The sequence below is a fragment of the Limulus polyphemus genome, unplaced genomic scaffold (assembly GCF_000517525.1).
Source record: "Limulus polyphemus unplaced genomic scaffold, Limulus_polyphemus-2.1.2 Scaffold141, whole genome shotgun sequence".
Classification (NCBI taxonomy): Eukaryota; Metazoa; Arthropoda; class Merostomata; order Xiphosura; family Limulidae; genus Limulus; species Limulus polyphemus.
Window position 1 is genome coordinate 969,613 of NW_013665751.1, and position 13,943 is coordinate 983,555.

The 13,943-nt window shown below is 32.6% G+C and overlaps 1 pseudogene; it reads left to right on the forward strand.

Moving 5' to 3' along the window:
- The window catches only part of LOC106474707, a 66,515-nt pseudogene extending 52,582 nt beyond the window's left edge, over window positions 1–13,933 (forward strand).
- Window positions 13,934–13,943: the final 10 nt, after the last annotated feature.

Here is a 13,943-nt window from a genome sequence, read left to right on the forward strand (position 1 = left end):
TAACGGTCGTACATACAAACAAGCAGAATAATAGTATAGATGTTACTTGTTACGTACTGAGTTTTTACTGCATCTGTTACGTTGACAGCTGGAATACTTGTTGATGTTATTTATTAAAACCAATACTTAGCTTGATTCAAAACGAGTAAAATACTTGGAAATTTCTGAAAACTTAACATCTCTATCTAGCCATGAATATCTTCTTAGCTTACTTACCCACATGCCCTGAATCTCCTTCCAAAAATTGTCCGTCATTATTTCATAAGCTAAAATCTTATCAACCGAATTCACCATAGTTCACTGAACTTGTATGTGAATTACAGAACTAAAATCATTTAGTCATTGTATATATATCTTGTTACTTAACCTCAAACATTTATCATTGCTTAATGTATTATATGACATATTAGCAAATATTTTGAAGTCTTTTAGGTATTGGTTTCACAAGACTTTTATCAGGTTTTTCATTCCTAATGTGCTACTTTACATTTATTACTTAGCTGTGTAACAATGATTTATACAAAGAACAATTGCCGCGAGCCCCTGTACGGCTAATGCTAAATATATATAAAAAAGTAACATTAACACTCCTTTGAAAATTAAAACATTTTGATAAGTAAAAGTTTGTGTTAGTATTGTACCTTCTGATGATGATGTTAAGATTTACTGAAAAAAAGCACTTTAATATTTATTTCATATCGTCAATTCATCATTTTCGGAACACGTATTAATGACAAAACATTGTCATTTTAACTGTTCCCAAAAAGACATATAAATAAATTACTAAAATCACATAAATGCTAAAAAAAATCACAATAACTTCTATTGGATATTCAAATAAATCACAATAACTTCTATTGGATATTCAAAAAAATCACAATAACTTCTATTGGATATTCAAATAAATCACAATAACTTCTATTGGATATTCAAAAAAATCACAATAACTTCTATTGGATATTCAAATAAATCACAATAACTTCTATTGGATATTCAAAAAATCACAATAACTTCTATTGGATATTCTTCCCTCTTCTTTGAACTTTCGAACAAGATTTTGAAGAAAAGTTTCAGAAATGATAAAAATATTTCGTTCAGAAACTGAAGGCAAAAAATATGTAAATAAACAACAAAACAGGGGGTTAGGGCGCTCGACTCGCAAACTAGGGGTAGCGGGTTCGAATCCCCGTCCCATCAAACATGTTCGCCCTTTCAGCCGTGTGGGCGTTATAATGTGACGGTCAATCCCACTATTCGTTGGTAAAAGAGTAGCCCAAGAGTTGGCGGTGAGTGATGATGACTAGCTGCTTTCCATCTTGTCTTTCACTGCTAAATTAGGAACGGGTAGAACATATAGTCTTCGTGTAGCTTTGCGCAAATATTCAAAACAAACCAAACCAAAAACAACTAAAATCTGTAATAATAAACAGGTGATATTCAGTAACGAGCCTTTAAGAATCTATCTCCATACATTTTTATTTACATATTCTAAAATCACTTAAATATCAGGGTAAGCTTTACTATTATTATTTATCAATGTTTTAGTCTATATAATTTCTACATGTACATTACTATTTATCGATGTTAATTTAATGTAGTTTTACTTAACATTAGTATTTCTTCCTGAATTATTTTCGCGGTATACCAATATGAAAATGTTAAAAGCTGCAAACGTTTTTATTAAAAACTAATTATATTTTCGGAATTCGGATAAAAAAGGTTACCATACTTAAATATAATTATCCTTAGAACTTATAAGTGCCTGTACATGAAGAAAGCTATAATAAGACCTCAGAATATAATTTTATTAAGTGCACATTTAACCATTATTGCAAAAATCTATATATTTTAATATCCCCACCACAGCATTAACGATGAGGATTGTACTTGAAATATTATATATATATCATAAAATATCATTTTTGTGCTAATTGATATAGTACGGCATGTAATTTAGATGTAGTTCCACTCAATTCCTAGTCACGAGTTAAGGACTGTATGGAGTTTTAAAAGTTTTAATTTTTAAAATTGACGTTAAAATTAGAACTCCCCCTCTGCTAGCTCAGGGCTGAGGGCTTATAATCCTAAAAATCGGGCTTTAATTCCCGCAGTGGGTAGAGTAGTGAGAGACCATTGTGTAGTTTTATGCTTAACAGCAAACAAACATTAGAAATTCCAACTATTACATTTGAATACAAGATTTAAACAGGAAAATAATCATATAAGTAATTTTATTTATATACTTATTATAATTTAGCTCAAGGAAATTGTTAAAATGTATAGGTTTGTTACCAGAGGATACTTACTGTAGAAGTGAAAATGATGCATGAAACAATTTCCCAATTAGTGATTCTCACATAGGAACATTAACACGGATGAGTAAAAAATATATACATTTATATTCAGAATAACTTTTTTGTGTCTGTGAAAATAAAACAAATTACTTGAAAAATGTAATTAGCCAATAATAGTTCCTAATGCCACGAGGAAACATGAAAAACAACGAGTTGAATTAAAATGTTTGTTTAATATATTGAACATCGTGGGACGAATGCTGTGAGATATCATTATTTTATATATGATCGAAAGCTCAAAAATACTTTGATAAGTGGTTTTGAAGTTATGTGTACTCATTCAAAAAATTACTCCGAAAATGGTCATTGTAGTGACTCGTAGGAAAATAGTAGTGGTAAAGTATTTAGTAAATGCCATTATCATTATATTAGAAACTTAAGCCTTTAGTTTGATTAATAAGCGAAAATTACGTTTAGAAAACTAAGAGCTGAGTTTTCACGTGGAATAAGTACCTGCAAGTGGTTTACGTATCGTTCAAAAATTTCTCGTATTTGTAAAAAAAAAAAATTATCTTTTAGGTGAACATTTTGTATAAAAATTGATCATCATAACGCTTGTTATATCCACAGATATGTGCATGATTTTGTACTTAAAAAAGGTCGTGATAGATCACAATCATAGTTTAAGATATGCAGAACCTAAAGATAAGTTAAGGATTGGATTGGTAATATGATAGAACATAACTGCTCCTTCTGAGAAAAAGCGTTTATATATATCGTCTCAGTAAAAAATAGCAGGTGTTTTGCACATATCCGAAGAAGGAATCTTTTTAGTCTTACAAATATTTGACAATTTGATCATTTTGCATGGTGAGAAAATAGTGTAGACAACATACCACACGATTATTAAAGTTAATCAGCATGTTGGTGAAAAACCCTCGTGTTGAAGAAGAGACTTGTAAATAAGAGCTTCTTCAAGTCTTAACACAACCATTAATAAGAACCTGCAACTGGCAGAAGATACAGGAAGATAACTATAGTAGGTTTTATAAAGCTAACCCAGCTACTAGTATTTTATGAAAAAAATATTATATTAAGTTTATATAAAGCCTAAATTTAACTATTTCATTCAAGTAAGGTTCGAATAGTATTATATTGTTCTCGTGATGAAAAGCCACTTCAGAAGGTATTCTTCCAATACAAGCAGGGCTTACAAAGAACTTTATTATCCTAATGAAACTCAACTTAAAGATGATATAGATAATGGCTTTATTTAATGTGTAAATTCTAATGTGCTGAAGGAAATTTTAATTTAAAATATATCCAGTTTTGCATGCTAATAGTGCAGGTGTCCAACAGGTAATTATATATGAAAATTCTGCAACTGGTACAAAACTCAGGAAGATAACTATAGTACGCTTTGCAAGGATAATCCATCGATTAAGATTTTATGAATAATTATCACACGAAATAAAATATCCATATACTTCTTTTTACGCGTTGGAAATAGAATTGGTATAAAACTTTTCCATTTTGAGGCGTATCTGTCAAACCATATGACGAGCCACCAAAGAACTGCTATTATGCTTTACGACTACTCAAATGAATTATTTGGAAAATATATAACATTGCGCCGTTAATATACCCAGAGAGTTTACCAATAAAAGGTGAGTTGTAACTGCCCTTACTATTATAAGGCCTAATTTGGTTTTGTTGAAATTCTGTTTCTCAAAGTAATTGCATTTCATAATAATTCATATAACATTGAAAGGCGATCAGCATGCAAGGATGTTCAAGTATAAGTGTTTTAAAGTATTACAAAAAGTATTTTTGACTACTCCAGCTAGAACTTAGTGCCATATATAGTTTTTCTTAATGTATGAGTACCATTTCTATATGAATCATTTCACAAGTGTTTAAAATAAACATTTAGCGTATTTTTACTTTAGAAAAAAAATTGCAATTGTGGCACGAAATAAATAAGATTTTTCTTAAGCAACCAGACTATCGGCACGTTTTGGTTATATATGAAAGGAATTCATTAGCAAAATGATAAACAGAAACGACATGTCCTAAGCACATATCGAAGTGCATACTGCTCTGTATCATCGATACCATAACTATTCATGCTAAAGATGTAAATTATACGTTTCTAAAATGAACTCAGACTACCATAAAACTATTTATATTTCCTGTACATTTGATCTTTTAAGTTATTATCTGAAATTATCAATACTTTTACATTTGACTATGCGTATCTCATTTACTTGAACAAACTCAGAAATACGAATTAAAATATGTTTGTGAAATAATAAAATGGGGAACAAAGAGTTTGACAGAACTGCCTTAGTTGTCAATTTGAAACTAAAATGTTCATCACCGTTCCTTTGTAATGCCAGTAGAGTATTATTATTGATCAAATCCAGGAAAGGAGGAATTTATGGAATCCAAAACAAGCTAATAATAGTATTAATGACTCATACTTATAGAAACTGAAACAGAGCTCTAAATTTAAAACAAATAATAGAAAGACAATTAAAGAAATACTAACAGTCGTCTCGACTACGATCAATACTTATGACAAACCTTGGCGCTGAAATCTTCAACATTTTTACATCATTCTCTTGGCTTGTGTATCTCTTTTAGGTTGCTCTTTTTATCTTTGCTAGGGTAAGTTTGTGGTAGATTTTTTAGTTTATTTATCGTTGAACACAAAGCTACACAATGAGCTATCTGTTCTGTACCCACCGCGAGTATCGAAACCCGATTTTAAGAGTCATAAACTGTTAGACTTACCGCTAAGCCACCGGGAGACGATTGTATTTGTAATATTAATGTATATCTTTTTTTAGCCATACAATATTCTGAATAAACTACATTTATTTATACCACTGATTGTTTCTATTAGCTAACACCCGAGTTAGAATCACATAGCTCCCCAGTGGCACAGCGGTATGTCTGCGGACATACAACGCAAGAATCCTGGTTTCGATACCCGTGGTGGGCAGAGCACAGATAGCCCATTGTGTAGCTTTGTGCTTAATTACAAACAAACAGAATCACATAACTCTATAATAGAAATTTAATTTTATGTTGTTTTAACTAGAAACACCCTCCAAGTCATTTTAATAGCTCATTATTCTTAAGAAATTTTTCAGTTTTAATATATTCCAATTTATATTACTGATAATCATTACATTCTTATCTAAGACAGTTCCTTGTTTCTAGATTTATAATTAGAAACTTAAGTAACTGTGATTTTAGTAAGGTACACTGGAATATTGTCATATGGCTGACACACATAAAGCATTACATATTTGATGTTAATCGAAAGATGTATCTTATTGAAATCAGTTAATTTTTATAGGTGGCTATTAACAAGTTCAAAACGTTAGCCAGGTTTGGCTTGATGCATATGATAGCGACAAATTTGTGTGTATGGTTGCACGTACTTGTCGCTGAGACGAAACATGAAATCATGACGGACATAAACCATAACCTTACACAAGATTTACAGTCTCTTATGCTGCAGGAAGGAGAAGTGGGTAAGTAAGGGTCTGGAAACTTGTAAAACATATTCCCTACTGTTCGTAATATTGAGTTAAATATTCACTTGTTAGTTTATCTACATATTTTAAATATATTTTTTAAATAAAATAAGATAAAATTGTGTATTAATGCAGTTAATTTCGTTACACATTCTTTATTACTGAGAGTAAATAAACTTCTGTTTCTATAAAATGCTTGAAATAAGTTTTAACTCCTTTATGTTGAATGAGACCTCGTGTAATGTAAACAATAGTAAAAAAAAAACAAGTCATTTTCAGCTGAAACTAGAGACTTGCCCAAAAATTAGTTACCAAAGAACAATATACTTTTAATGTTCATCAATTTCAGATTAACGTGCGAGTTATGGCTTTAAGAATCAAATGTTATTCTTGCAGAAGGGATTTAAGTGCGGATGACCCTGTAATTTAAGCTAACGAAAATTAGAAAGTTTGTTTCTTTCACTTGAAAAAGGTCTAATGAATGGTGAGAAAGAGTAAATTGAATAACAGCACTTCTAAAACTGTGATAAGGATAATCTGATTAACTGTTAATTGGCATGTTTGCCATATTGCAAAAAGAACCATTGAGCATTTGTTTTCGATTTTTTTTACCTAAGCCTAATATGAGTGAGAAATGAAACAATAAACATCACTACAATACTATCAGACATCAAAAGAAGAACCATCGAGTATTTGTTTTCGATTTTTTTTACCTAAGCCTAATATGAGTGAGAAATGAAACAATAAACATCACTACAATACTATCAGACATCAAAAGACTTGAGTCTTACATTTGATACGATTCAATGCTCAACTAAGTCTCAGTTCTTGCGTGTTTTTGTTAAAATTAAATATTATATTATTATCATTATTAAATTAAATTAAACAATATAATGCTAATTGTAATTCATGAGGTTATTTAACTAGCATCACTTTTATTACAATGGGCTGACAAGAATCTTACACAAGTGAAAAAATTATGAAAGTTTATGAAAATACTCTTCCTAAATGGTATGCATAGTTTTTTGTGCAGTATCTTATACTGGTTCAGTATTTAATGTCACTGATTGATCGTAAGTTTCGATTATTATAAACAGTTAAAAAAATAATTATGGAAATACAGAAGCAACATATATATATATATATATACAGAAATTGCAAATAACGAGTAATGAAAACTAGATGGTTATTTATCAATAGTAAAAAATCATTATCAGTGAAAATAGAAATGAAAAGTAAGTAGGTAACTTGTACAATGCTATAGTATTTTGTCTATGAGCCTTTTTCTCTACCAAGAGATTACTCCTTGTCATCAAGTTGCCGTACAATTTATCAGTGTACGATTGTGTACTGTAGTTCCAAATGATCTAGTGGTTAGTGTGCCGGACTGTGGATCTGAGGTTCCACGGTTTACGCTTCGTACTCCAGGTACAATAATATCCCCCAGAAATGTATCAAGGATTCACGAAACAATGGTTCCAGAAATTATCTCGAATTTGAACACCAAAGGATATACAAATAAATTAAATGTATAAATGAACGAGATACTCATTAATACAATGTTAAATGAATAAGTTTTTTTATTTCAACTGTGGCTGAGCGTAGCTCAGAGTTTAACGTGCTAAATAGTGCATCTAAGGAGTTCATCACAAGCATTCCGTTTACAAATAATAGTGATTATATTTTGCACTTTTAACGTTTTGTAACGTCGAAACATGTAGAGTCATCAACTTTTTAAAAGCCATAGATAGGCCTAAATAAAATGTTTTTAATTGTGTGCCAGTTTAACGTTGAATATTATTTATGATTTTAACAATATTTAACAATATTACTCCACGCAATTCTGCCAATTTGTTTGGTTTCCCTTTGATTATGTCAGTTTTTAAAAAGCCCATAGAGCCTAAAAGAATGTTTCATTTCCCTCTTTATCATTACAATATCGGTTAACCACACCCTTTATATGTTTGTGATTATTGTCTTACTGGAAGGTAAGTTCTTGCTCAATGAGTCTTGGTCCTGCGGAAATAGCATAAAGGACAAAAATGGCTGTATGTTTTTAGTAGTCAAGGTGCATTGGCTTTTTTGTACGTCACCGTCAACGTTATAAGAGATGCAGCTCCTCTTCATTGTCGTTGGTTGCTGCTGAAGAATTCGAATTTGGATTCATCTCTAAGGAGCATACGTCTTCAGCTTTTGTCATTCCTGTGTTTGTGGTCCGATTGCCATTTTGATATTTTGGTTAGGTTACCTTTCCAGCTGCTATTGTGACCACTTCACGCTAATGTATATGTTATTGGTCTCGAGATATCATTCACACTTGTATTTCCAACATGATCATTGACATGATCTATAATTCATAACTCTATCCTGTAAAGAACATGCCCCGAGATACTTATCATCACCTTGGCGGAGTTTTGGTTTTCTGACTCGATCACTTCTGTTATTAACAGCGCCAGTTTCACACACTCTCTTGAGATGTATGCAAGACATTTTGATTAATTTTCTTTTATCATGCCCTGTTTCAGTCCTGGGAGTCATGACTAGGTTACACTATCACTACTAGGTATTTTATTACTTTTTGTTCTTTTAGTGGCTTTAACGGGTTTGGTACTTTCCGACTGGTTGAATCATAACCAATTTCAGTAAAAACTATCAGCGCGTGCCTGGTGCATATAGTTTTCACACTGTAAAGGTTTCACATTCCCACAGTATTTGCTTTTTATGCCTTATATTTTTTGCTGTGCATATTTTAAATCTAATGGTGTTTATAAATCTCTTAACTTCATTAGTTTTTAACATGTTTATTTTAATGTTGATAGTTTTTAGCCGCGGCATAGGGGCTCATAGCTAAATGTATATATTATCGTTCTCGAGATAACATTCACATTTGTATTTCCAGCATGATCATTGACACGATCTATACTTGACCACTCTATCCTGTAAAGAACATGTCTACTAAAACACAGCCAAGGCAGGGTCACTTTGTAAAGACTAAAGGTCAACTATATATTATTGGATACGGTTTATTTCCTAATGTTTTACGTTGGTTACGAGATCGGTCAAATCTATCGAACCCGTAGAGATTCGTTAGTGAAAATAACAGATAAAATATCAAGTTATTCTTTATGAAACGTTTCGTAACTATCTGGACATTATATAGATTTCGCATGTGAATTTTGAAACTTTTCTGATGCATAAAAATATTTTTAATCTTAAAATGAAAATTACTTTGCATGTTGGATAGGTAACAAGTGAAAATAAAAAAAATGGTATGAGAAAAACATTGCTTAACAAAGCTTAAAAATTAATGAAAAAATGATATTTTGCGTATGAAAGCATTGTAATGCTAACTCATCATCTGCTAAATTTCGTTAACGTATGCATACTAATTCAAAAGTTATAGTATGAAAACTATAATAAGCACAAAATGGTTACAAGGTCAGTCCGACGGACCGAGCCCGTGCTGAAAGGGTTAATAATATGCCAAATTTTGTTAACACACGCTTACTAATTTAAAAGTTATAGCATGAAAACTATAACAAGCACACAATGATTACGAGGTCGATCCGACGGACCGAGCCCGTGCTGAAAAAGGTTAACGGGTTTGGTACTTTCCGACTGGTTGGATCACAACCAATTGCAGTAAAAACTATCAGCGCGTGCCTGGTGCATATATTTTTCACACTGTAAAGGTTTCACGTTCCCACAGTATTTGCTTTTTATGCCTTATATTTTTCGCTGAGCATATTTTGAATCTAATGGTGTTTATAAATCTCGTAACTTTTTAACATATTTATTTTAATGTTGATAGTTTTTAGCCGCGGCATAGCGACTCATAGAATGGCTCTGAGTATTTCAAGTACAAACTTTTAGCTCATAGCTCCGTCATCTATTGACCTATTTAAAATCTAATTACAGTCTTTGACTCAGGAGGTCAAACCCTTTCTATTGATCCCATATATTAATTTATTCTAATCCTGCCTAAAAGAATTTCAATTTGAGGGTAGGATGGTAGGAATCCTGATGAGTAATAAAATCGAATCGGGTATACGCGTGCCCCACGCTTGGTATTGCTGGAAAAAGGAAAAAAAAATAGTTTCCTAGATTTATTTACTCTTATCCTGTCTAAGAGAATTTCAAGTTTCGCGGCTATTGAGGGTTCCCTCTTGTTTTGTGTATGATTATTTATCATAAAAAACACCGTGCACTCTCAGTCGAAACATATTTAATTCTGTATGTTGGTAATGAACTTGTTTGATAACGTCAAAATTAATCAATGGATTTCTTTCTAGCCTGTTTTGTTTAATTTTGTTTGTAGTTAAGCACAAAGCTACACAAAGGGCTATCTGCGTTGTACGTCCGCAGACATACCGCTGTGCCACTGGAGGCATTTTGTTTAATTGCGGAGTTTAAAGCGAATTATATTTTAATATTCAAAAAGTCATTATTGACTTTTTTGACTCCAGGACTGCCTCTAATTCAATGCTTTTGGAAACTATCTTACTACGGTATTTCAGCCCAGCATTGCCAGGTGATTAGGGCGCTCGGCTCTCAATCTGAAGGTCGCGGGTTCGAATCCCCGTCCCATCAAACATGCTCGCCCTTTCAGCCGTTGGGGCGTTATATATGACGGTCAATTCCACTATTCATTGGTAAAAGAGTATACCAAGAGTTGGCGGTTGGTGGTGATGACTAGCTTACACTGCTAAATTAGTGACGGCTAGCGCAGATAGCCCTCTTGTAGATTTGCGCAAAATTAAGACAAACAATTAGATAAATTAGGACTGTTCTTAATTATGGTTTGTGTTTACGAAAATCAGAAATAAATGGAAATGAGATAGTTGAGTGGTCAAGTTGTTCGGTTAAAATTCAGACAATTGTTTATTCTGAATTTCGACAAGATTTCATGATAAAATAATAAAAATAATACATGTATATACTTAAACCTTTTCTTTCTGCAATATTTTTTGTTTTTATTAAATGAACACAATTTTTATGCATGTAATAAACATAGCATTGAATATTTGTATTTTTTCTAAACAAGAAAGCGTTAATAAATACTTATAAAGAGAAACTTGTTACATATTTGTGTTTGTAAACTTATTACACTACTTCGAACGTAATAACGCCTATTAAACATGACTTTTTTACCATAGTCTGTATATCATTAAAAACGATGGAGAGTGCTACTGTAACAGATTTTGTCGTAATTTACATGAAAAGGCTTTTGTATATTTTTCTATTTGTTACATCATTAACTACAACTCGAAAATGTTGGTTAAATATATATACACAAGTTATACGAAAATGATATTTTGAACAACACGCGTAAATATTAGCTATTTATAGATATGTACCCTTCAAAATGACATTTAAGTTTCGAATGACATGCACTGTAGTTTTGATATATGCATTTTAGCGAAATTTCTGGACGAATCTAGCATATCTTATCAAGTTTTTAATTATAACTATCTAATTCAGTTGTATTTATATTTCCTGCAGCAGATTACAGAGCTACGGACGAAGAGCAAGACATTCACTATCCTCGTAAAGAGAGATCGATTGAACACGAAATTTACATAAGTCACGATTGTCGCCGAGCTAACATCATGGGAAAACTTGTGCAGGACGTCAGCCCATTTCTTTTTCCTTGTACAATTGAATACAGCTTGATATGTGCTGCCGTCTTGTATGTTATGTGGAAAAACATTGGTAAAATGAATAACAACGTCGAAACTGCAAGTAGCGGCTTATACTCCTTCCGAAATCGACATCAATATACAGTAGACTGCACCAAAGCTAACAAGGGCCTCTTCACTGGAATCATTGTTTTGGTTTCGGCAATCATCAGCTTGATCATTTTCTTTGTTCTCATCAACAAAGATATGTACAAGAATTTAGCAGTCATGGAGGCTCATGTCTTCGAGCTTGCACTTTATATCTTGACATCACTTGGAGTGATTGTAGCTCTCATACAAGTGAAGCAGTTAAGATACAACCCGTACAGAAATATAGAGCTGGATAACATTCTGTTGATTGTAGCTCAAAGTGGTCTTTACGTATTCACTATGTTCAGTATTATTGGTGGCCATTTCACGATGGATCAAAACACTGTGTTGGCCTTGCTAACAGCAGTAGCCTGTCTCATTCAAGCCACCCTACAGACAATCTTCATCCTGGATGCTTCCCGCCGCTACTGTAAAAACAGTGATCAGATGAGAAGGAAACCTGGACGGGAGATGATCACTTTCCTGTTAGTCTGCAACTTTGCCATGTGGTCAATCAACACTTTGGAAACTCGCCGAGCTGATTCCAATCCTATTCAGATACACTTTTATGGCTTCTGGGCTTGGACAGTCATAACTCATGTGACAACACCGTTAACAATCTTTTTTCGATTTCATTCTACTGTCTGTCTGTGTGATATCTGGAAACACAGTTACAAAGTCAGATCCGAACTGATTTAATTAATGTTGAGGATAATAAATTCCTGCCTAAAATATTTGGATGCAAAATCGTGTGCATTTACATGAACGATTGAAATTTAAGTTGAAAGTCGATCCTGGTGATTTTGGAGTTCGTAGCAGAACAGTTTCATTTTTACTAACATACAAGTAAAAACACTTGAATAACAAGAACGGGAAATATGTCTTTTTTTGCCTATTTTCTAGCAATATACTGGTATTAGTGCCATAGAATTTTCTGTTTGTTGAATTATTAGATTTTATAGTGTTTGTATCCATTTTGTCCCATCTTCTGGGCAAGTGTGTCAGTGTGCATTAATGTAAAAGAAAAATATTCAAAACAGTGTATTTTATTTTGTCCACAAATGATTATTACTTCAGAACTTAATTCCTTACCTTACATCAAATTACAGGGAAATATTTTTTTGTATATCTACAATTGTTTACCGTGATGTAACACGTGGTTTAATTATTGATGCTTAGGAGAAGTTATCTTGATAGCTACATAAATGATATTAACGAGGGGATTTATATAAATATTCTTATCTATTCCATCAGGTTAATGTCAGATAACAGAAAATTATATCGCCAACCAATCAAACCATCCGAATTACATATTAATTTTTATAAAGAATATTCTTCCTGTACAACATAGAAAGATTGTGTAACAGTTACTATATCAAAATAATTCTTATGTTTTGTATTTATAACAAATCTACTAAGGTTATTTGCTGCCGTTCCTAATTCTGAACTACTGACCACAAATAAGACAGCCAATCAATAGCACACTACCTCCCAATCAAAACCTCCCACATCCATGCTAAGGGAGTGACTGTCACTCTTATAATTCAACCACAGCTTAAAGTGCAAAGGACATTTGGTGATATCAAACGAATTCGAACCAGAGTTTTAAGTTCCGCGATCCATATTATACCACAGGACCAACCCTGGACGAAATATTTGTTATAATTTATCATTCTAATCAAAGCGATTATACTAGGCAGATAAATTATACCACAATGTCTAGAACTTAATGTTCGTAAGAGGGAATAGAAACGTTAGTATTTGCTTCTTTTTCAGAAATTTAACTAGACTCTAAACTAACCTTTGAATAATGAAAGGCCGATCATAGATGTATCAAACTAACAGAAGAAAACTAACCAAATTAATGGCATTGATCAAGTTTCAAAGACTTTATTTGAATACACCGACCTAATAAGTTCCCCAGTGGGTTAGCGTTAAGTTTACAGACGTACAACGCCACAATCCGGGTTTCTATTCCCCGTGGTGAACAGAGCACAGCATGGTGTAGCTTGGTATTAAAACAAACAAAACCGAACTGGTAAAAATCACCATTGTGTCCCTAAGTGCAACTTACATAGATATAAATTTAGTTAAGAAATGTCTCTGATGTTATGTGCAGTATACCAAGAAAACTGTAAAATATATACATATATTTCTTCCAGGCAAATGTGTCTTGTTTCAACCTTTATACTTAACTAGAAATCGTAAGCATTCAAACATTCGCTGCTACATTTAAATAGGCCCGGCATGGCCAGATGGTTAAAGCGCTCGACTCGCAATCTGAGGGTCGCGGGTTCGAATCCCTCTCACACCAACCACGCTCGCCCTTTCCG